Source organism: Lathyrus oleraceus, chromosome 2 (assembly GCF_024323335.1).
Source record: "Lathyrus oleraceus cultivar Zhongwan6 chromosome 2, CAAS_Psat_ZW6_1.0, whole genome shotgun sequence".
NCBI classification, from domain to species: domain Eukaryota; kingdom Viridiplantae; phylum Streptophyta; class Magnoliopsida; order Fabales; family Fabaceae; genus Lathyrus; species Lathyrus oleraceus.
In genome coordinates, this window is record NC_066580.1 from 12,483,715 (window position 1) to 12,508,117 (window position 24,403).

A 24,403-nucleotide genomic window follows, 5' to 3' on the forward strand; every position below is an offset into this window, starting at 1 on the left:
CATTTATCCCAAAAGCATATCACAACATGCCATAAAATCAAACACAGTATTAGCACATTCTACTAATACCTATACTACTCAAAACAACGAGAAACGATCCCTATTACATCATACCTCAGCTAAGTCTCACTACTCAGCCCGAACAGTCAAAAACTGCACGACAACAGCACAGGAAATCACAACCCTGCCCATACGCGTATTGCCTATGCTCATACGCGTATTGCCTAAATCCTGACCAAGCCATACGCGTATTGCCCAATTCCATACGCGTATGCTACGCGTATCACTTCCCCATACGCGTACCACCAGAGACCATTTTACGTTCAAAATTTCATCTTCCTCATCCATACGCGTATTGCCTAGCGCCATACGCGTACCAGCCATCCCATACGCGTATTGCCTAGTGCCATACGCGTATGACCAGAAACCAGATTTCCAGATCTGCTATGGTTTTTCCTGCTACGAGTTCTATTCGATCTCACCTTCCACAGTCCAAATTTACACAGAAATCACTCATATCATCTAACCCGAATCATTCTCTATTCGATTTCACAACTCCTAACATTATCACATACAATCCCTACGAATTTCTTTCGATTATCACCCAATTTCGTTCATCAATTATTTCCGCAAATTCATCATAATCATCCAATTCAAAGGTAAATTAAAGGTCTATCACTACCCATGACATATTATCATACAATACCCGTTAATCAACGATAAACCCCCCTTACCTGAGTTAATCCGGCAAATTCTGCAGCTTCAAGCTTTTCCTCCCTTCAATCCCTTGTTCTCTGGTTCTCTTTTTGCCCTTTTCCACGTTCTGCCTCTTTTTCCTTTCCACGTGAAACAATAAACCTTTTTACCCAATGGGACCTTTTTACTGATTTCCACTTTTATTCCAATTATAAAATAATAATCCAATAATAATAATCCCAATAATTATTATTCCCAAAAATAATAATATTAATCCAAACTTCCAATTATTCAATTAAATTAATAAATAAAATATTAATTTAAATTAAATAATTAGCTTATTTTAGTTGGGGTGTTACAACTCTCCCCCACTAAAAGAGTTTTCGTCCTCGAAAACATACCTCAAGCGAACAACTCCGGATAAGACTCCTTCATCTGACTCTCGAGTTCCCAAGTCACATTGCCACCTGCTGGTCCTCCCCAAGCTACCTTCACCAAGGCAATCTCTTTACCCCGCAACTGCTTCAACTCTCGATCCTCGATCCTCATAGGTGATGTTTCAACAGTCAGGTTATCTCTCACCTGTACATCATCTACTTGGACAACATGCGACGGATCATGAATGTATCTCCTCAACTGAGACACATGAAAAACATCATGCAAATTCGCAAGCGACGGTGGTAAGGCGATACGATAGGCTACCTCTCCTATCCTCTCCAAAATCTGATAAGGACCAATAAATCGAGGTGTCAACTTCTTCGACTTCAAAGCTCGACCAACACCAGTTATCGGAGTAACACGAAGAAACACGTGATCTCCCTCTTGGAATTCAAGTGACTTCCTCCTCTTATCATGATAACTCTTCTGACGACTCTGAGCAATTCTCATCTTCTCCTGAATCATCTTAATCTTTTCCGTAGTTTGTTGAACAATCTCCGGTCCAACCACAGCACTCTCACCGGACTCATACCAACATAAAGGCGTCCGACATCTCCTACCGTACAAAGCTTCAAACGGTGCCATACCAATGCTCGAATGAAAACTATTGTTGTAGGTAAATTCAATCAAAGGCAAATAACAATCCCAAGTACCTCCTTTTTCCAAAACACAAGCTCTCAAAAGATCTTCTAATGACTGAATCGTCCTCTCAGTCTGACCATCAGTCTGCGGGTGATATGCAGAACTCAATCTCAGCTTAGTTCCCAAAGCTCTCTGCAACCCATCCCAAAACTTTGATGTAAATCTAGGATCTCTGTCCGAAACAATACTCGACGGAATACCATACAAACTTACAATCTTCTCAATATACAACTCAGCCAACCTCTCTAACGGATAATCCATTCTGATCGGAATGAAATGAGCCGACTTCGTCAATCTATCAACAATCACCCAAATAGCCTCAAAATTCTTATTTGTCCTCGGCAAACCAGCAACAAAATCCATACTGATACTATCCCACTTCCACTCTGGAATAGCCAACGGTTGCATTAGCCCAGACGGCTTCTGATGCTCAATCTTTGACTTCTGACAAGTCAAACAAGAATAAACAAAACTCGCAATTTCTTTCTTCATTCCCGGCCACCAAAATAACTTTTTCAAATCATGATACATCTTCGTAGCTCCAGGATGAATACTCAAACCACTACGATGTCCTTCTTCAAGAATGCTCTTCTTAAGCTCAGTAACATCCGGAATACACACCCGATTACCAAATCTCAAAACACCATTCTCATCAACTCTGAATTTACCACCTTGACCTTGATTCACTAAAGTCAACTTATCAACCAAAAGCATATCGGATTTCTGACCCTCTCTGATCTCATCCAGAATACCACTTGTTAACTTCAGCATTCCCAATTTAACACTATTGTGAGTACTCTCACACACCAAACTCAAATCTCGAAACTGCTCAATTAAGTCCAACTCTTTAACCATTAACATAGACATATGCAATGATTTCCGACTCAATGCATCAGCCACTACATTTGCTTTACCCGGATGGTAATTCAAACCAAAGTCATAATCCTTCAGAAACTCTAACCATCTTCTCTGTCTCATATTCAGCTCTTTCTGATCGAACAAATACTTTAAACTCTTATGGTCACTGAAAACTTCAAATCTTGACCCATACAAATAATGCCTCCACAACTTCAGAACAAATACCACAGCTGCCAACTCTAAATCATGTGTCGGATAGTTCCTCTCATGAACCCTTAGTTGTCTCGAAGCATAAGCTATCACCTGCTTATTCTGCATCAACACACCACCTAAACCCAACAATGAAGCATCACAATAAACCTCAAATAATTCCGACGAACTCGGTAATATCAGAATAGGAGCAGTAGTTAGCCTTCTCTTTAACTCTTGGAACCCTTCTTCACATTTTGAGTCCCAAACAAACGCTTGTCCCTTTCTAGTCAACATTGTCAACGGTAACGCCAACTTAGAAAATCCCTCAATAAATTTCCTATAATAACCTGCAAGTCCAAGAAAACTTCTTATTTCAGAAACTGACTTCGGAGCTTCCCATTTAGATACCGCCTCTATCTTAGAAGGATCAACGGCAACACCACCTCTGGAAATCACATGGCCAAGAAAACTAACTTCTTCTAACCAAAATTCACACTTCGACAGTTTAGCGAATAACTTCTTTTCTCGTAGAACTCCCAAAACCACTCTCAAATGCTCAGCATGCTCTTCTTCAGATTTCGAATACACCAAAATGTCATCAATAAACACTACTACAAACTTGTCTAGGTACGGATGAAAGATCCTGTTCATATACTCCATGAATACTCCAGGCGCATTAGTCACACCAAAAGGCATTACAGAATACTCATAATGTCCATACCTCGTTCTGAAAGCAGTCTTCTGAATATCTTCAGTTTTCACACGTATCTGATGATACCCAGATCTCAAGTCTATCTTGCTGAACACACTAGCACCAACCAATTGATCCATCAAATCATCAATCCTCGGTAAAGGATACCGATTCTTGATCGTCACTTTATTCAATTGCCTGTAGTCCACACACAACCTCATAGTACCTTCTTTCTTCTTAACCAACAACACTGGTGCACCCCACGGTGACACACTCGGACGAATAAATTTCTTATCCAACAGATCTTCCAATTGACTCTTCAATTCAGCTAACTCAACAGCAGACATACGGTACGGAGCCATCGATATTGGTCTAGTACCAGGTACCAAATCAATCGAGAACTCAACTTCACGTTCCGGTGGCAATTCATTCACTTCTTCCGGAAACACCTCAGGAAAATCACACACTACAGCTAGATCGCCAATCACCAGTTTATCTTTAGCTTCCAAAGTCGCTAACAGCATAAACAACTCTGCCCCATCTGCCACTTCCTCATTCACCTGCCTGGCTGATAGAAACAAACTCTTTCCTTCTTCAATCTCAGGAAATATCACAGTCTTATCAAAACAGTTGATAGAAACTCGGTTGAACACCAACCAGTTCATACCCAGAATAACGTCAATCTGCACTAATGGAAGACACACAAGATCTATCCCAAAGGCTCTACCAAAAATACTCAAGGGACAACTTAAACAAACAGAAGTAGTAGTCACTGAACCCTTCGCAGGAGTATCAATCACCATACTACCACGCATCTCAGATATCTCTAACTTAAGTTTCACAGCACAATCCAAGGATATAAAAGAATGAGTCGCACCTGTGTCAATAATAGCTACAAGAGGAAAGCCATTAATATAACACGTACCTCGGATCAAACGATCATCTGCAGAAGTCTCAGAACCCGATAAAGCAAAAACCTTGCCTCCTGACTGATTCTCTTTCTTTGGCTTTGGACACTGTGGACTGATATGACCCAACTCTCCACAGTTGAAACAAGTCACAGTCTTCAACCGGCACTCTGCAGCCAAATGACCACCTTTTCCACACTTGAAACACTTCATCTCAGCACTGGTACACTCATGAACACGATGTCCAGCCCGACCACATCGGTAACACTTAACAGGAGCACTAGAGTCTCCCCCACTAGGCCTTTTCATCCCACTCTGCCTCTGAAAACCTTTGCCAGCTGTATACGGTTTTCCACGATCAATCTGATTCTTGCCTTTCCTATCAACCCTCTGCTGATAGCTCTCAGCTCTGGCCTTGGAATCCTGTTCAAAAATCCTGCAACAGTCAACCAGGTCAGAAAACACTCTAATCCTCTGATATCCAATCGCTTGCTTGATCTCGGGACGCAACCCGTTCTCAAACTTCACACACTTGGAAAATTCCCCAGCAGCCTCAGCATAGGGAGTGTAATACTTCGACAGCTCTGTGAACTTGGCAGCATACTCCGTAACGGACCTGTTACCCTGCTTCAATTCCAAGAACTCAATTTCTTTCTTTCCTCTGACATCCTCGGGAAAGTACTTCCTCAGAAATCTCTCTCTGAACACAGCCCAAGAAATCTCAGCATCTCCAGCAGTTTCCAACTCAGTGCGGGTAGCAACCCACCAATCGTCAGCTTCTTCTGACAGCATATGCGTACCGAACCTGACCTTCTGGTTATCAGCACACTCAGTTACTCTGAAGATTCTCTCAATCTCCTTCAACCACTTCTGAGCACCATCTGGATCGTATGCTCCCTTGAACATTGGAGGATTGTTCTTTTGGAACTCACTCAACTGACGAGCAGCTCCCATTCCCACCACATTCGGATTTCCTCCAAGTACTCCAGCTAGCATACCCAGAGCCTCAGCAATCGCAGCATCATCTCTACCTCTTCCAGCCATCTCTATTCTGAAAACCCAACAAGCTAAAATAGTAAGTACTGATAGGGTTACACAACACCTATCCCGTACAGGGGAAACAGAATAACTACGACTCGACACGACCGACTATGCTCTGATACCACTAATGTAACACCCTTCTAAATACCCCAAAAATAATAATATAAAATAATAACATATAATAATCAGAGTAATTATGCCCCGAAGGGTGTCACACGATCATCAAACAATAACCATCAAATAGGTCCTGTCATGCTCATTTATTTAATTCAAAACATAAAGTATCTGCATAATACGCAGCGGATAGAAATCAATTCAATTATTCCAAACATGTAACATATTACATGCAAAATGGTTCACAACCAATCGATAAAATATTCAAACATCCCACCCCGATGTTACATCTATCAGAGCATGACCCACTAGGAGACTACACTAGACTCCAATCATTAGCTTCTACTCGACTCACTGCTCGTTACCTGAAAAAGAGTTGTAAGGGTGAGTTCCTCAATCAATATAACAGGCATTATACGACATTATGTAATGTTAAGTAAATGACGCATCAAATCACCCCAACCAGACTACACACTCCATAACGGCAGTATCAACGCAACATCATACTCAGCAATAACATATAGCATATATATCTATATATAATCTCAACCCATACTCCAACACAACACAACGATTTACTCACTAATTCCTCACAATGGGAATTAGCTACAGCCCCACCGGCTATGCCATGCATTCATTATGCAATGAGACTCTACACATGCGGTACCGACTATTCTCGAACATATAGTTCAAGCTCACCGATCCCTCTGGATACGGCTACTGAGCTCGCTAGTCCCACTCATTGAGATCTAGTGACTCACTCACTAATTCCTCACCATGGGAATTAGCTACAGCCCCGAAGGCTAGACTATGCACGCTACTCATCTAGTATGCAAACATCAACAACAATCCACAACTCACTAATTCCTCACAATGGGAATTAGCTACAGCCCCAAAGGCTAAACTATGCATGCTAATCACCTAGCAATGCAACAACAACATCAACTCAAGAATAGACATATGCTCACACTCTAAGCCATAAAACAGTCTATTCGCTAATGCATACATCACTGATACATTTACAGTATAAAGCATACCAACCAACACATATTGTCAACACATTTATCCCAAAAGCATATCACAACATGCCATAAAATCAAACACAGTATTAGCACATTCTACTAATACCTATACTACTCAAAACAACGAGAAACGATCCCTATTACATCATACCTCAGCTAAGTCTCACTACTCAGCCCGAACAGTCAAAAACTGCACGACAACAGCACAGGAAATCACAACCCTGCCCATACGCGTATTGCCTATGCTCATACGCGTATTGCCTAAATCCTGACCAAGCCATACGCGTATTGCCCAATTCCATACGCGTATGCTACGCGTATCACTTCCCCATACGCGTACCACCAGAGACCATTTTACGTTCAAAATTTCATCTTCCTCATCCATACGCGTATTGCCTAGCGCCATACGCGTACCAGCCATCCCATACGCGTATTGCCTAGTGCCATACGCGTATGACCAGAAACCAGATTTCCAGATCTGCTATGGTTTTTCCTGCTACGAGTTCTATTCGATCTCACCTTCCACAGTCCAAATTTACACAGAAATCACTCATATCATCTAACCCGAATCATTCTCTATTCGATTTCACAACTCCTAACATTATCACATACAATCCCTACGAATTTCTTTCGATTATCACCCAATTTCGTTCATCAATTATTTCCGCAAATTCATCATAATCATCCAATTCAAAGGTAAATTAAAGGTCTATCACTACCCATGACATATTATCATACAATACCCGTTAATCAACGATAAACCCCCCTTACCTGAGTTAATCCGGCAAATTCTGCAGCTTCAAGCTTTTCCTCCCTTCAATCCCTTGTTCTCTGGTTCTCTTTTTGCCCTTTTCCACGTTCTGCCTCTTTTTCCTTTCCACGTGAAACAATAAACCTTTTTACCCAATGGGACCTTTTTACTGATTTCCACTTTTATTCCAATTATAAAATAATAATCCAATAATAATAATCCCAATAATTATTATTCCTAAAAATAATAATATTAATCCAAACTTCCAATTATTCAATTAAATTAATAAATAAAATATTAATTTAAATTAAATAATTAGCTTATTTTAGTTGGGGTGTTACACTATTGGGAAGCTACCATAAAACTCATATTATCTGTCAGTTGTTGGTTTATGGTATTCAGAAGGGTGTCACGCCTTTCCTCACGAGCCAGGTGCTCACTCCATATCTCCTCGGTGATGTAAAAACCGGGAGTGGTACCTGCAAAATGGTCAGAGGAAGAAGGTGCAGTGTGTGCAGGTGATGCAGTAGGAATATCATGAGCAGGTGACTAGTCGCGCCGGTCATACTCATCATCGGTCCCTTGCTCATCGTCCATAGGAACGTTAGGTGGCAAAGGACCATTAAAGGGTGGAGCAACAAGATCATACGTCCAGTTCCTTGCATGTCGCACATCTGTACACTGAGAGCAAGGTAAAACAACACTGGGTATAGCTACACCATGTATCATGAGGTGAAAACCACCTGCTCGCCGCACCTTGCATAATTTCATATCTTTCAAAAAAATTAAGTTAATGGTGGAGTGAGGGAGTGGTTCCAAGGTGGCTAACTCAGCATTGAGATTTAACGCTCTAGCAATGGAAGTAATCAAACCACTGAAAGAAATGGTTCCTCCCTTTTTAAGAATGGCGAACATATGCGCAAGCATAAAAGGAACATGATTGATCCTGCGATTAGTGAGGCAACCCTGTAAAAATAGCAACTCACGAGTATTTACTTTATTAGAATTCTCCCGACCAAATATAGTACATGCCAAAAGGTATCGAAAAATACGTATGGTCGGGTTATGAATATTAGAAGCTAAAATTCCTTCAAAGGAAGTGACAGTCACATTTGATAATCTATTCCAAAAAGTAAATGCTTCGAGTGCCCATTCAGTATCTAAGGGTGTCTCACAGATGGCACCCTCACCGTAAGGCATTCCTATAAAACCCGCTAAGGCATTGGCAGTGTACTCGTATTCCACATTAAACATTCTAAAACAAACGGTACCTACCGTGCTAGCAGTGCCAGGGTAAACAGTGTAAATTAGGGAACTCAAAAATTCCCTAGTCAGCCTATCATAGGTGGGTGCTTTACTAGCAAAAATATCATGTAATCCTAAAGTATCAAGCATGTGGAAAACACTATGGTATGTTCCTAAAGTGTACAAGCAATCTTCGTCTACATACCTGGTAGCGAGGATCTCCCGAGATTGTAATTTTTGTAAAATCTTGTTTTGTCACTCTCCGGGTTTTCCTCCACGAAGAATGATGTTGTTGAACTCCATTCCGACCATTGATGGTGATTGAAGAGGAAAATGGGTGTTTATGGAAAGGAAGTGAAAAATGGAGTTTTAGTGGGTTTTTGGTGGAGAGATGGATGAACGAAATTTGGAAATGGTAATGGCTTGGAGTTAAAATGAGAAAGTTGGGATTTTTCATGAACTTTGGTGGAGTTGGGAGAAGGAGAAAATGGGTTTGGAGAGGTTGAAGAAGGTGAAAATGGTGAAATTAGGGATTCTGTCCCGTTAAAGTTTCAGACATCATGGTGCCCGCCATGAAGCTTATGGCGCCCGCCATGTCTTCGGAATTGGTTGGGCCGGATTTGCTTCTTGGGCCTCAACTTTTGTCTTCATTCTTGCAAGAAGGGGGGGTGGGTGCACATAGGTTTCTATGGTATGCTGTTTTTTTATTTAAGCTTGACAAAACAAAATAAAATAGTAAAATGAAATAAAATAAAATAAAATAAAATGGACATAGAAACATAATAATAATAATGCATATATATATATATATATATATATATATATATATATATATATATATATATATATATATATATATATATATATGAAAAGTTAATAATAAGTCACGGGTCCAGAGATCTTAGATAAAGCAAGCATAATGTCAAAGGAAACAATAAAAATAAGCATAAATAATAAATAACGGGAAAATAGGAAAATCAAACGGCATTTCTCGGTTGGTGATGGCATCAATGCTCAAGGTATAGTGGAGTCTCCTCGACTTCGTATCCTCGAAGCTCTACGATCTGGCGTCAGAGGTCGGCGATCTCATCATTCAGTATATCGGTTTCAGTGTCATGTGAGGCGACTGATACTTCGACCTGCAAAGCAACGTCAGCGAGCTCCTGGCGAAGCTGGGCTACCTCCATACGAAACTTAACCAGTTTAGACTACATGCTTGGGCTCTGAAGATTTGGATTGTTGGTGCGGACTTTGATTCTGATAGGTGCGATTTTCGACCCGTCTACTGTCTCTCCCTTCCCTTCTATGGCGTATGCCCAGTTGGCATGATCAATAACACAAGTTACCTGAGGGTCCGGTAAAGTGAAGTAGTGAATAGTTTCACCCTCGATCAAGAGCCTGTATTGATCCGGTTGGAAGAAAGATCTCCTCATGAGGCCACGGTCCAGGCAGAAGTCAATATCCATCAAGGGGTAGCTGCAGTAAGACATCAGGTGAGATAGTCTTCTATCAAGTCCCAGGGCTGAGGATATATGAGTCACTGTTCTTCCAACGTGTACAAGGCTCATAGCGGAGTGAGCATTAAGATATAGACTCTTGATCAGGAAAGCACCGCAATCTACTGGGCGTGACTGAGTGGTACAGTACATGAAGAAGATCTCTTCAGTACTTACATGCGTATTAGGGCCACTCTTCCCCAGGAAGGTGTGGGCAATGATCATCTGAAAGTATCTGAAAGCAGGATTATGGATCTTGTTAGAGATTTGGGTGGAAGGGTCAGGGCTACCTCCACACGTAATGTCACTCCAAAACTTCTCAACGTCTCTACTCAGGAAATAGCTCATGGGGAGTTCAGATGAAGCATCATAAGCAGTCTGAAATCCAAGCAAGTCACCGAAACGCTTGTGGTTGAAGGTGTACTCTGTCCCAAACAACCTGAAATTAATGTAGCCACCATCACTAGCGTGACCAACATAGGGCTCGTAGGTCAGCGAGCTCAAGAACTCCAAAGTCAGGTTTCTGTAAGTCACATGTGTAGCGGGGTATTCGTTACCTTTAGATTTATTGACTAAATCAAAAGTAAATCATACAATTCGAGTCGCCACCACACTTCTATTTATCCAAAGGAAAGGTTAGAAAGCGAACAAAAACCAAGTAAGAAGTTTTATCAAATCAAAAACTAATAAAAATGTCAAAGATCTGGGTAAGGGGGTTGGTTATGCAATGGGAAGGTTTTAAGCACCCAAAACATCCTTAGTACTCTAAGGGAGCCCTTTTTGCAAAGTTGTATTGTAGGTTGGTATTTGTGAAAATATTTGTGCAAACATGATTGGGGAGATGAGAAAAGAATATACATATTATTTACAATTTTGTTGTTTGAATGGATGAACCCATTGCCTACGTACCATCACAAAGGTAGGATCAAAACATCGTAGTTCGGGGTAAAAATCTCAAAATATTGGTGAATTGATTTGATCAAAAGCCTTAAGGTCTTTTGTTATCAAAGGGAGAAAACTCATCCTAAACCAACAATCCACCATGCGAGGAGAGCTTCAACATACTAGTGAGGGATCCACCCTATAATAAGTATGGAAGACTTATAGTCCAATCACTAAGGATAAGGTGAGGTTTACATCAACCACTATGATAACTCAAACATATGGCTAATGTTTATGAAAAAAGGTTTTAACAAAGGTGGTCATTGGAACCACAAAAAAACAACTTGAGTGAGTTGTATTTACAAGTTAGAAGTATTCACAAAATGAAGTCAAAGTTGACTGAAGGTTCATTCAAGATAAGTATTAATGAAAAGAGTTTGAAAAAAATCGAAGGCATATGGCCTAGGTTTCTAATTTAGAAAACAATGGCAATGTTTGCACAAAATGAGTTTGGCTTGGGTTAGAGTGAGGAGAAGAAGAGAAGGGCTAGTCCTAAACATGAAAGGATAAGAGAAGAGATAAAACCCTTGGAGTTCCTTTCTTGAGATCATAAAGATGATTCAAGATGCTCCTTTCCTTTGGACTTAGCAATTAACTCAAGCAATCAAACAAATATTCATTCAAGCTCCTAGGATCTCCATTTAGCTTGTCTCTCTTAACTTGGCTATTCATGACAATGGTCCTTCTTACTATCTCAAGTTTGGAATTCCTATCACACAAGAACAAACAATCAAAAGGTTCACAACACAATAAGAGAAATGGACAAAGAATGAGTTCAGAATAGGGGTCCTTTGAAGTTAACTTTCAAGATTTAGCATTCTAAAGGCATGTGGCCTAATTGCTCTTCAATCAATTTAGCATTCTAAAGGCATGAGGCCTAGTTTCTATTGAACTCCTTTAAGCATAGGTAAGGTCCTAATTCTAAGTCCTCTCTCCTTTTTGCATTGGGTTCACACAAACAATCACAAAACAAACACAAAGCAACAATATATTTATATACAATAATGAGCTCAAGTGAGCAAAAGGCAAATGGCATAAACATAAAATATGTGCTCAAGTGAGCAAAGGCAAAAGACAATATGAATAAATGAGCAAGAATTAAAGTGCATTAAAAGTAAATTGCAAGAATTAAATGCTTGAATTTAAAAGTTAGTCATTAGTAGTTAGTGTTAGTGTGCCATAAGGCAATTTAGCGCTATGTTAAGCAATCGTAAGTGGACTAATGTAGTAGTCACACCTATCTGAGGTCGGTCAATAAAACTATAGGCAAATAAACACAAGTTAGAGATCATGACTAGTAAGCCAAGCTCCTACAACTTGCCATGCCAAAAGAAAAGAAGGAAAGGCCTTGCATGGATTTTAGGTTTTTTGCTTGACCAAGAAGCAACCTATCTTGGACACAAAGCAATTCACTTGATCTTTGATCAAGTTCAATTTGATTTAGATCAAAGAAGGTTAAGCCTCTCATATGTCAAGGCTAACCACAAATTATTAACTCATTGGCCAAAATAAAAAGAAGAAGATGAAGATGAAATGAAATGGACAAAATGAGAATTTAAATGACATAACCAAAACACAATGATCATATGTGAATGAAATCAACATCAACCAATGGTAAACAGAGGAGAAATGAATATTAGAAGTCAGTAAAGGTCAAACATATTTTTGGTATTTTTGAAATTAAAATAAAACATAAAATAAAATGAATAAAATAAGGTCAAACTTCAAATTCAATTCAAATCAACTTGGATAAGTCCAATTGAATCATCATAAGTCTAACACGGTCAAACAAAGTTTGACAATTTTTCTCAATATTTTTTGAAAACAGAAACTATTTTTCAACAATTAAAAATCAAGAAAAAATAACACAAATGAATTTAAATCTCAAATAAATCTCAAATCAATTAAGAAATTGATGAAAATATTTTTCATAGACTTATCATCATTCATATGTGTTAAGAAAATATTTTTGGAATTTTTGAATATCAAAAAGTATTTAAAATGAATTAAAAACTATCAAAAATAAAATAATTCACAAAAAATATTAAATGGAATCATAAAAATAATTAAAAATCAGATTATGAAACTAGATTTTTAAAGAATTTTTTTGCAATTGGTCTCATATTTTTGTGATTCCAAATAGAAGAGTTATGATTTTTTTGAAAATAAATGGAATAAAAGAAAATAAAACAGAAATTAGAAAATATGAAAAATCAGGAAGCGTTTGATCCATTTCATTAATTGAAATGGACAAATCACAGGCTCAGAGGCGCGCTTCCATTGTGTTCTCTAGTCCAACACGTAACACAATGTATTTAAAAAAGTCAAATAAAACAAAGGCTGAGATTAGGTCGTGCACATGAGATCCAATGGACACAAGACATCCACGAGGGGATGGTGGTGGAAACCACCGTCTTCTCCGGTGAGCCAACTGATTCCGGCCACCAGTTGCAGGTTTTCAAACCTCAACCAAAATGCATGATCCTTATACCAAAATGAAGTTGGGGTGATGTACATCACCCCTGTAACATTGGATTTCTCTCAAGATCTCTATGGAATGAGAAATCTGAGCTTGAATTTCCAGGTGCATGAACTGAAATGCTTCAAAACACAAAATCAAAGCCACCACTGGATTGCCTCTCACACGAGGACTTTAGAAAACCAAATGAACACAAGTAATTCACAATATATTATGAGATATAGATCAAAACAGTTGGATCATAAACCTTTAAAGTGCAGCTTTAAACAGCCCGATCTGCTCTAATTCTTGCTTCCAACTTGATCAGGAGATGATGATGATGATGATAGGCTTAGGAATTTGAACTTGAAGATCAACCAAGAAAGTTGAAATTCAAGTTTGAATTTGAGAAAATAAAATTAGAATTCCTCTAGTGTGGCTGAGTTTGAATTTCAGTAGAGCTTCAGGTTGAATCCAGGGTTCTTAATTGAATGAAGCAAGCATGGCATTTATAGCTGAGCTGCAAGGCAATGAGGGAAAATACTCGTGTGCATGATCATTGGGTCCTCCATGCATGGGCCTGTACAGGCGCATGTGAGGTCCAAAACCAATTGGAAATGAATGTTGAGCTCATTCGAAGAAGGTTTGGACTGCAATTGCAACTGTAATAGCTTGTGCATGGAAATTCAATGTGAAATGCATAATTGGGCATAAATGTTCCCCTCTTCGAAAGTCACTCATGGAAAATCCAAACATAGGCATGTGAGTAATGGTTGGAAAGGTCTTGACATAAGGAACAAAAGCTATGTTAGGCAAAAATCCATTTTGAGTTTGGAAATTTATGAAAACAGGTCATGAAGTTTGATGTACAAAACATGCCTTTGAAAAAATTGCCAAAAGTGGCCAACTTCAAACCCTTCTGTTTCAATGATGCAAGCCTCAAATGGAAAATACTCCAACATAAAAGTTGTAGATCTTTTCAAGATGATCAATTTAGACTTAAATGTTTCATCATTTGGATTTTTTATGAGAAAGTTATGGGCACTTGAAGTTGGATTTTTTCAAGATTCAATGGCTTTGGTCCAAAGTGACCTATAATGTTTTGTTTTATCACATGTGTTTATTTTAGGATTCTGAAATTTTATCCAACTTAACATTTGAATTAGACATCTTAATGTTTCTAATGCATTTTGTCTCATCTCAAAATCATAAAAAATGAAGAAGTTAGGTCTTTGGGAAGTTGACCCAAAATTAGGGTTTCAGTCAAAATGACCTATAATGTTTTGAAATGGATGATGACCTTCCAAGTTTCAAATGAATTTTTGATGAACATTAAAGTTGTTCATATGGGTCTTAAGAGCATATTTTCTCTTGGGGTCATCTTCATTTGACAAACACATCAAAAGTTAGGTCTCAGTGATTCTCAATTTAGTCAGATGACTTGACTGGTCAACTTCTCAAGTCCAAACTTCAAATATTGATGAATGAATGATTGAGCATACTCACATAGGCTCATATACGCATAAAATAATGAATGGAACAACTTCCCTTGATTTAATTTATCATAGGTTGAGGTTGCTTCATAAGCAAGGCACAATCAATGCACAGTTGAATTAGGGTTTCCTTGGGAAACAAGCCTCAAACCCTTTGGTTTATCTTGATAAAATTGGAAAATTGAGATACTTGGGAGACATATATGATGATTGAGAGCTTTGTGAACCATTTTCATGCTTGCTTTCATCTTAATCTGGCCACTTCATTGAGCATAGGAGCCTCCTAGGAGCAAGGGCGCACATGATTGCTAGAGCTTCAAAATAAAACAAGTTAGTGACATATTTTTGTGCTTTTGGTTAGTAAACAAAATAAGAAAGGCAATAATATACAATTCAAGCATGCTTGGTGGTCTCAAACCAACTCACACAAGTCCCAACCCTAGGGTTAAGTAGCCAAACATGCTACGATCCTTGAGGCAATGCAATGAGCAATGATATGATGCCATGAGGGATCTTAGGGTCAAAATTAGGGTCTTACAACATGCATAGCATCAGTATATTCATCCCATTGCAACTGATTGCACAAATGCCTGACACTAGGCTCAATGCCTAATGCCTCCATGCAGCTCGAGTTAGGATATTTGGTGGGCATCATTGGACGCTGGGAAAGCATGGCGTAGCGATGCTCTTGAACTGGGTCACGAAAGATTACTGGCATAGTGTCGCAATTTTCCATCCTGAAAAGTTAGATTAGAAACAGAGGACACCTGAAATTGAAAATATTATAACTGTTAGTCTACATATATATAAAACAAATAAAAATATAAATTGAAATAGTAAAAGTAAAGCAAAGGAAAAGAAATCATGGGTTGCCTCCCATGCAGCGCTTGTTTAACGTCGTTAGCTTGACGATTCGAACTTTATATGTTAGAGGTAGGAACTGAAGGGTCGATCAGAGTTTGGTCAGGGAATTCTGTGGGGATGTCACCTCCTTTATATTGCTTCAGTCTTTGTCCATTTACCACAAACGGATTACAGGAATTGTTTCGGATTTCAACTGCTCATGATTTTAGGATTTTGGAAACCTCAAAGGGGCCTGTCCATCTCGAACGCAGCTTACTTGGAAAAAGTCGTAATCTGGAATTGAAAAGGAGAACAGAGTCACCTATATTAAATTCCTTTTTCACAATCCTTTTTTCATGCCAAGCTTTGGTTCTTTTTTTGTATATAACGGCATTCTCGTAAGCGTTCTGGCGGAGTTCCTCCAATTTGTGGATATCAAGGATTCACTTCTTGCCAGATGCTAGGTAATCCAAATTCAGGGTCTTGATGGCCCAATATGCCTTGTGCTTGAGTTCAAAAGGTAAGTGGCATGACTTCTTGTAGACCAACTGGTATGGTGTAGTTCCAATAGGGGTTTTGTAAGCAGTTCTGTAAGCCCACAATGCTTCTGTTAGCTTTTCAGACCAATCTTTTCTGGATATTGAAATAGTTTTCTCCAAGATCTGTTTAATCTCTCTGTTAGATACTTCCACTTGACCATTAGTTTGGGGATGATATGGTGTTGCTACTCTGTGTTTTACTCCATATTTCCTTAAGAGTTTATCAAATATTCTGGATATAAAATGTGATCCACCATCACTTATAGGTAAGTGGTCTGGCTTCAAATGCTCTAGTCTGGAAAGATGGTCAGCAACTACGTTTTTTGTTCCTTTTTTGTCTCTAATATCTAAGTCGAATTCTTGTAGCAAAAGGATCCACCTGAGTAATCTAGGTTTTGCATCCTTTTTGCTTAGAAGGTAATAGATAGCTGCATGGTCTGTATAGACTATAATCTTAGATCCTACAAGATAAGACCTAAATTTATCGATTGCAAAAACCACATCTAGGAGTTCCTTCTCTGTTGTTGTATAATTTAATTGAGCGGCATCGAGGGTTCTACTAGCGTAATATATTACATGTAGTTTCTTATCTCTTCTTTACCCTAAAACAGCTCCTATAGCGAAATCGCTAGCATCACACATTATTTCGAAGGGTTTAGTCCAATCCGGAGGTTGTAAAATGAGTGCTGAAATTAGCGTTTATTTTAACTGATTAAAGGCTTGGATGCATTTTTCATCAAAAATGAATTCAATGTCTTTCATCAGAAGGCCGGTCAGGGGTTTTGTTATTTTAGAGAAATCTTTGATGAAGCGTCGGTAGAAACCGGCGTGTCCAAGGAAACTACGGACTTCTCTAACTGTCTTAGGAGGGTTAAGGTTTTCTATAACTTCTATCTTTGCTTTGTCGACCTCAATGCCTCTTTCAGATATTATATGTCCTAACACTATGCCTTCTTTGACCATAAAGTGACACTTCTCCCAGTTTAACACAAGGTTAAATTCTACGCATCTCTCTAGGATTTTCTCAAGGTTAATAAGGAAATTCTCAAAGTCGAACCCGCACACCGAGAAATCGTCCATGAATACTTCCATAATTCCGTCGAGATAATCTGCGAAGATTGACATCATACAACGTTGGAAAGTAGCTGGCGCATTACAGAGTCCAAACGACATTCATCTATAAGGAAATGTTCCATAAGGACATGTAAAGGTTGTTTTCTCTTGATCCTCGGGGTGTATGGGTATTTGGAAAAATCCAGAATATCCATCCAGATAACAAAAGTAAGAGTGTCTGGCAAGACGCTAAAGCATTTGATCTATGAATGGAAGGGGGAAATGGTCTTTCCTAGTTGCCTTATTGAGCTTCCTATAATCTATGCACATACGCCATCCGCCTTCTATACGTTTAGCTACATGCTCGCCCTTCTCGTTCTGCACGACTGTGATGCCTCCCTTTTTGGGTACCACATGTACATGACTTACCCATTTGCTATCGGAGATTTGATAGATTATACCAACCTCTAGAAGTTTAAGGACTTCCTTCTTTACCACCTCACTCATTACAGGGTTGATTCGTCTTTGATGTTCTCTTGAAGGTTTTGAATCCTTCTCTAGCGAGATCCTGTGCATACACACAGATGGGCTTATACCTTTTAGATCATAGATGTTATACCCTAAGGCAAAGGGGTATCTTCTTAAAACATTCAAGAGTCGATTCGTCTCGTCTTGGTTTAAGGTAGCACTAACTATTACTGGGCGGTTCATTTCTTTATCCAAAAACTCATATCTTAGGTTTTTGGGCAATTCCTTAAGTTCTTGAGCTGGTTTTTGAGAATTTGGTGAAGGGTCTGGCGTAAGATCCAAACATTCGTTAGTGTGAGGTTCCGTTTCCTCTATCTCGTCATCCTTTTCATTCGGGTTTGAAAATGGTTCGATCATGGGTTCTTCTCGATCAAATTCCCTTATGCACTCATCTATGATATTGATCGCATAACATGCGTCTCCTAGAATTGGTGCCATCAGGAATTTTGAAAGAATGAACTCAATCTTTTCATCCCCTACTTCGAAGGTTAATTTTCCTCTTTTAACATCTATTATAGCTTCAGCTATTGATAAGAATGGTCTACCTAAAAGGATAGGGATATCTTCGTCTTCTTTGATATCCATGACCACAAAGTCTGTTGGGATATAAAGTTGACCGATCCTAACTGAGATGTCTTCTAAAATGCCTATAGGATACTTAACAGACCTATTGGCTAATTGGAGGGACATCTTAGTTAGTTGTAATTCTCCTAAGTTTAACCTTTTACATACAACTAAGGGCATTAAACTTACACTAGCGCCTAAGTCTAGGAAAGCTTTGTCGATCACATGACTCCCTAAAATGCAAGCTATAGAAAAACTACCAGGGTCTTTCTCCTTCTTAGCGAGTTTATCCTCGGAAATAAAGTTGCATTCCAAGGGTTTTGGATCGTCAAGCCTACGCTTGTTAGTTAAGATGTCTTTGGAAAATTTGGTGTAAGACGGAATTTGGGTGATAGCTTCGGTGAAAGGAATCTCTACATGAAGCTTCTCTATTACTTTTATAAATTTTTGGTATTGATTGTTGATTTTGGTTTGTTTAAGTCTTTGCGAATATGGGATTGGTGGTTTGTACGGGGATGGTGGTTTGTAAGTTTTATCCTTGGCTTCTCCTTCTTGGTCGACTTATTTTTCGGGTTCCACCGGTTCCTCTTCTTGGTTGGTAGGTATATTTTCTTTAGAAGTTTTGGACTCGCTCATCGTTGGGTTATGAGGCCCTTTGTAAACGGTCCCACTTCGTAACGAGATAGCGTTAGCTTGCCCACGAGGGTTTGGTTGAGGTTGTCCAGGGAATTGTCCTCCAGGTGTAGTTTGTGGGGCTTAGTTTTGTGCTACCTGTGAGATATGGGTTTCAAGCATCTTGTTGTGAGTGATTATCTGATCAACCTTGGTTCCTAATTGTGTTATCAATTCGTTTACGTGAATTTTATGGTTTAGGAATTCTTTATTTTGTTGAGTCTGGCCCGATATAAAGCTCTCCATGATCTTCTCAAGGTTAGACTTCTGAGGCACAACTTGCATAGGTTGATTTGGTTTTTGGGATTGATAACCTTGTGGTCTTTGAGGTGCATAATTTTGGATAGGGTTCTGGTTTTTATAGGAAAAATTCGGATGATTCTTCCATCCAGGGTTGTAAGTGTTTGAAAATGGGTTACCTTGGGCGTTATTCACTTGGTCGGTGTTCAGGTCGTTCAAAAGGTTACATTCCGCCGATTCGTGTCCTTTAGATCCAAAGAGTTCGCACTCTGTGTGGACTACCGCTGCGGTGTTAGTGTTTGTAGACATATGTTGGATCCTAAGGGCTAAAGTGTCCATTTTCGCCTGCATCATGTCCAGAGAGCTTATCTCATGTATTCCACCTTGGGTCTCCTTTTTCTCTATTGATGCTCGTTCAGTTCCCCATTGGTAATGGTTTTGGGCCATATCCTCAATTAGGTCACAAGCTTCAGGGTAAGGTTTGTTCATCGGCGCGCCACCTGCGACAGCGTCGATGCTCATCTTGGTGTTATAATGGAGTCCATTGTAGAAGGTATGAACGATCAGCCATTGTTCTAGGCCATGGTGTGGACAGACTCTTAATAGCTCTTTATATCTATCCCAAGCTTCAAAAAGTGTTTCTCCTTGGTTTTGAGTAAATCTAGTTATTTGGTGTCGAAGAACAATAGTCTTACTAGGGGGAAAATATCTAGCAAAGAATACTCTCCTAAGGTCTTCCCAGGTAGTTATTGAATTAGCCGGAAGTGAATCTAACCATGAACGTGCTCTATCCCTGAGGGAGAAAGGAAATAATCTCAAATGGATCACATCAGGTGAAGCGTCGTTAGATTTAAAAGTGTCAGCCAGTTGGATAAAGACTTTTAAATGTTGATTTGGGTTCTCAGTAGCGAGACCCGTGAATTGGTTCTGTTGCACTAATTGCAACAAAGACGGTTTTAGTTCGAAATTGTTGGCAGGAATAAGGGGGTTTACTATACTCAAACTAGGTTCCTCGTCAGAGGGTTGGGCAAATTCCTTAAGAGGTCTCCGATCGCAATTCTCGGTCATAGCTTTCTTAATTCGGATGAGTAAGAGGCGTGTATGAGTGTAACATTCGGGTTCCGCTAAAGGATCTACTAAATTTCCGGTACTACGGGTTCTTCGCATTTACCGGCTAATAATGCCTTAGTCTAGACGGTGTAACAACAGGGTACGAAATTTGACGAAGTTGGTCCCCGGCAACAGCGCCAAAAACTTGATTGGTGAATTCGCAAGTGCACGAATCACGTCAGAGTAATATAAAAGAATATCGATCCCACAGAGACCAAATCGTCAATCTATCGATTACTATCGTTACGATGTTTATCTAAGGCGGTATAAAAGAGATATTGGTGTTATAAAATAACGGTAAATAATAAATGCAATGCAGATAAAGACAGGTTTGAATGTATATCACGTCAGTTAAGTGATGTTTCGATTGTCTAAATAGAACTACTTATGAGGCAATATTTTCTACTCTTGAAAAGAATCCATTTAACAGGAAATGTCGCTTTCGCGTATTCAGAATCGAGTTTACCCTTAAATTAAGGCCTTTTATTGTCACTTATAAAAGGTGCGTAGAACGCTAAAGTAGTAAACTTATTTTTAAGAAATAAGACTCGTAAACTTAGTTGAAAAGTGATTTTGATTTGGAAAGTTTTACCCAAGGAGTTTCCTGATTTTAGATCTATCAACGCGTCCGAAAACAATTTCAAAAATCGTTTTTCCTTAAAGTGATAAAAATTCCTAGTTAACTAAGCCAGGGTGCTTTCGCACTCCTTGAATAGTCAAAACTAACCAAGTTTGTTTCAGAAAACTCAAGTTAAAAATCAAAACAACCTTTAAAGTATTTCGACATATTCAATATGTGAAACATCTCTTTAATCGCGATCCTTACATTCTAACCTTTAAAAGATTTAGCCAGACATGGTAATACCAACAAACACAACGATATTGATCATGATGAGAAGTTGTTTTAGAATGTGAGGCGTAAAGAACGAGTAAAGCGTGTAAAATAAATAAAGTAAAGCGTGGACAGAAATTAAATAAAGTAAAGCGTAGATAGAAATTAAATAAAGTAAAGCATAGACAGAAATTAAATAAAGTAAAGCGAGACAAATAAATAAATAAAATAAAGCGAGACAAGTAAATAAATAAAAGCGATAAATAAGAACCTGCTCCAAACAGAGGCTTTAAATCTGGTACAAGAAAAATAAACCTCCGACTCTGAAGATAAAGACGACAGCAACTCGAAGTGACCCAACTCAATATCACTAAGGTGCGATAACCCCCCGATGTGACGGATTACCGCTTTTACAAATGTTAAATATAGTCTTAGTGTTGTAAACTAAGTTGGATGATTTGAAAATGAAATGGAACGAACTATTTATAGAGGATTTCAGTAGCTTGCAAAGACCATGGTGCCCTCCAACTTCTCCTTAGTGGGAACGTGATTTGCAAAGGTGGCGCCCGTCATCCCTTCATGGCGCCCACCATGTGTGGAAACGGGAAAGATCATGGGAACGTGGCGGTTACCTCCTGGTTGAGGGCTGATGAGTCATGGCTTCTCCTATAGCGGTCGCCATGTGTAACGCCATGTGTACAATATTCGCCGAAAAACCCTAATTTTAGGTCTTTTTGCTTCGTTTCTTCTAAAAGGGTCCCGAAAGAGATAAATATATGAAAACAACATAAAAGAGATCATAATACAAACAAAATGATAATAAAGTCCTAATAAACATGTGAAATCCGAGTCAAAAACACGGTGTGATTCAGTGTGATCACCCACTCTAAGGAGCAGAGTGGCAATGAGTTATGATATTTGTGTTAGAATAAGATTTTGGTTCTGCAATATATCTCTAAGTTTTGATGATAACAAAGAATGAAAAAATTTTGTACCCTAATAATTTTCTTTAAGTGTGCAGGTTTCTAAGGAAAAATGAATCTGAGGAAAATAATATTTGGCATCTAACGTAGTCCAGAATAGTTGATCCAGTAATGAAGAAATCATATCTGACTCCAAACAAGAACACTTCTGAAAGAATCACATACAAAATCTGACGTTGAAGTTCATATCTAATGTCTGAAGACTCTACATCTGATGACTCTGCAAGACAACATCAGAAGACACATCTATCTGAACACTATTAAACAAACATCTATCTGAAGACTATTCAACAAACAACTATCTAAAGACTAGTTATGAGAATATCTGAAGACTACAAGCTTCTGCTGAAGGACTCAGGTTTCGCTCACTCTGGTTCATGCTCAACAGATCATCTGACTCATCAAAATCATAAACTTAATTAAGAAGTATTCTAAGTATGGTATAAATCTATATAAGGAAATTATGTATTATGCTCCAAGACTGCTATGGAAAGGATAAGAAAGTTAATGTCATTAAGTCTCATAACTGACAAGAAATCACCCTTAATTTCCTTCCTACGGTATCATCTCAAAGTACTATATAAAGGCCTCATCATCATCATGTAAAAAAAAAACAAGCAATTACACAAGAATTTGACAATACACTTCGATATATATACTCAATATTTTTCATTGTAAAATTCAGTAATCACACAAGAGTTATTGTTCATAGTGTGATCATTGATCTGTGTTCTTAATTGTGTTTATACTGCTTACTTAGAAGCACTAAGGTAAACACTTATACTTCTCTAATTCGTTGATATTCCTCAAGTGACTTGTTTAAGTCTGTAGACTTGAGAGGGCAAAGAGATTGTTGAACTCTTAGACGTTTTTTGTAATCTATTGAGATTATTGGATTAAGTCCTTATTGAAGGAAAAAATTACCTTAGCCGAGTGGAGTGGAGTAGATTTGATTTTTAAGCGAACCAGGATAAAATTATTGTGCTATTAGCATTTATTTTCGTGTGTGTAGTGTTGCAAAAGTTTTTGATTACTGTGAAAACAATTCACCCCCCCCCCCTTTCTTGTTTTTCTCTACCTTCATTTGGTATCAGAGCTTCGGCTCTGTTATTGATTTGTGAATTAAACACTTAATACTGTAGAGAGATCTAGCGTGAGAAAAACATCATGACTAACACAAATGAAAGAGATAGCTACAACGCTAAACCTCCAGTTTTTGATGGAGAAAAATTTGACTACTGGAAGGACATAATTGAAAGCTTCTTCCTAGGATGCGACTCTGATCTATGGGACATTGTCACAAATGGTTATGAACCACCCATTTCTACTATTGGTATGTCTATTCTAAGAAGCAGAATGAGTGATGATCAGAAGCGAGATTTCAAGAATCACCATAAAGCTAGAACTATTATGTTGAACACAATCTCCTACAATGAGCACAGGAAGATCACCAACAGGGAAACAACTAAAGAAATCTTTGATTCCTTGAAGATGACTCGCGAAGGCAATAGTCAAGTTAAAGAGACTAAGGCTCTGGCCTTAGTCCAAAAGTATGAAGCCTTCAGAATGGAAGATGATGAAGTTGTTGAAGTAATGTTCTCAAGATTCCAAACCTTAGTTGCAGGACTCAAGGTTCTAGACAAAGGATATACTATAGCAGATCATGTCAAGAAGATAGTCAGAAGTCTTCCAAAGAAATGGATACCTATGGTTACTTCTCTAAAGTTATCCAAGGATCTGAACAACATAAGCCTTGAAGAACTTATCAGCCCCCTCAGGAGTCATGAGATAGAGCTAGAGGAAGATGAACCTCAGAAGAAAAGCAAATCAGTAGCTCTGAAGTTGAGATCAGAAAGAAGAAAGCCATAGTGGAATAAAGCCTTTCAAGCTGAAGAAGAAGACGACGATGACTTTGAGAATGAAAAGTCTGATGATGAAGAGGAGTTATCTCTTCTTTCCAAAAGAATTAAACAGCTCTGGAGAAAAAGAAATAACAACTTCAGAAGGCCCAGACAGAAGGGAGATAGTCCAGAGTCAACCTCCAGAGGCAGA

General features: G+C 38.7%; 1 non-coding gene across 1 annotated transcript; it reads left to right on the top strand.

Annotated features, from left to right (window-relative positions):
- The first annotated feature begins 20,003 nt into the window (after nucleotides 1-20,003).
- LOC127124237 (small nucleolar RNA R71) lies at nucleotides 20,004-20,110 on the top strand. The gene has a single exon (XR_007803857.1). It is a non-coding gene; the product is annotated as a small nucleolar RNA R71 (small nucleolar RNA).
- Nucleotides 20,111-24,403: the final 4,293 nt, after the last annotated feature.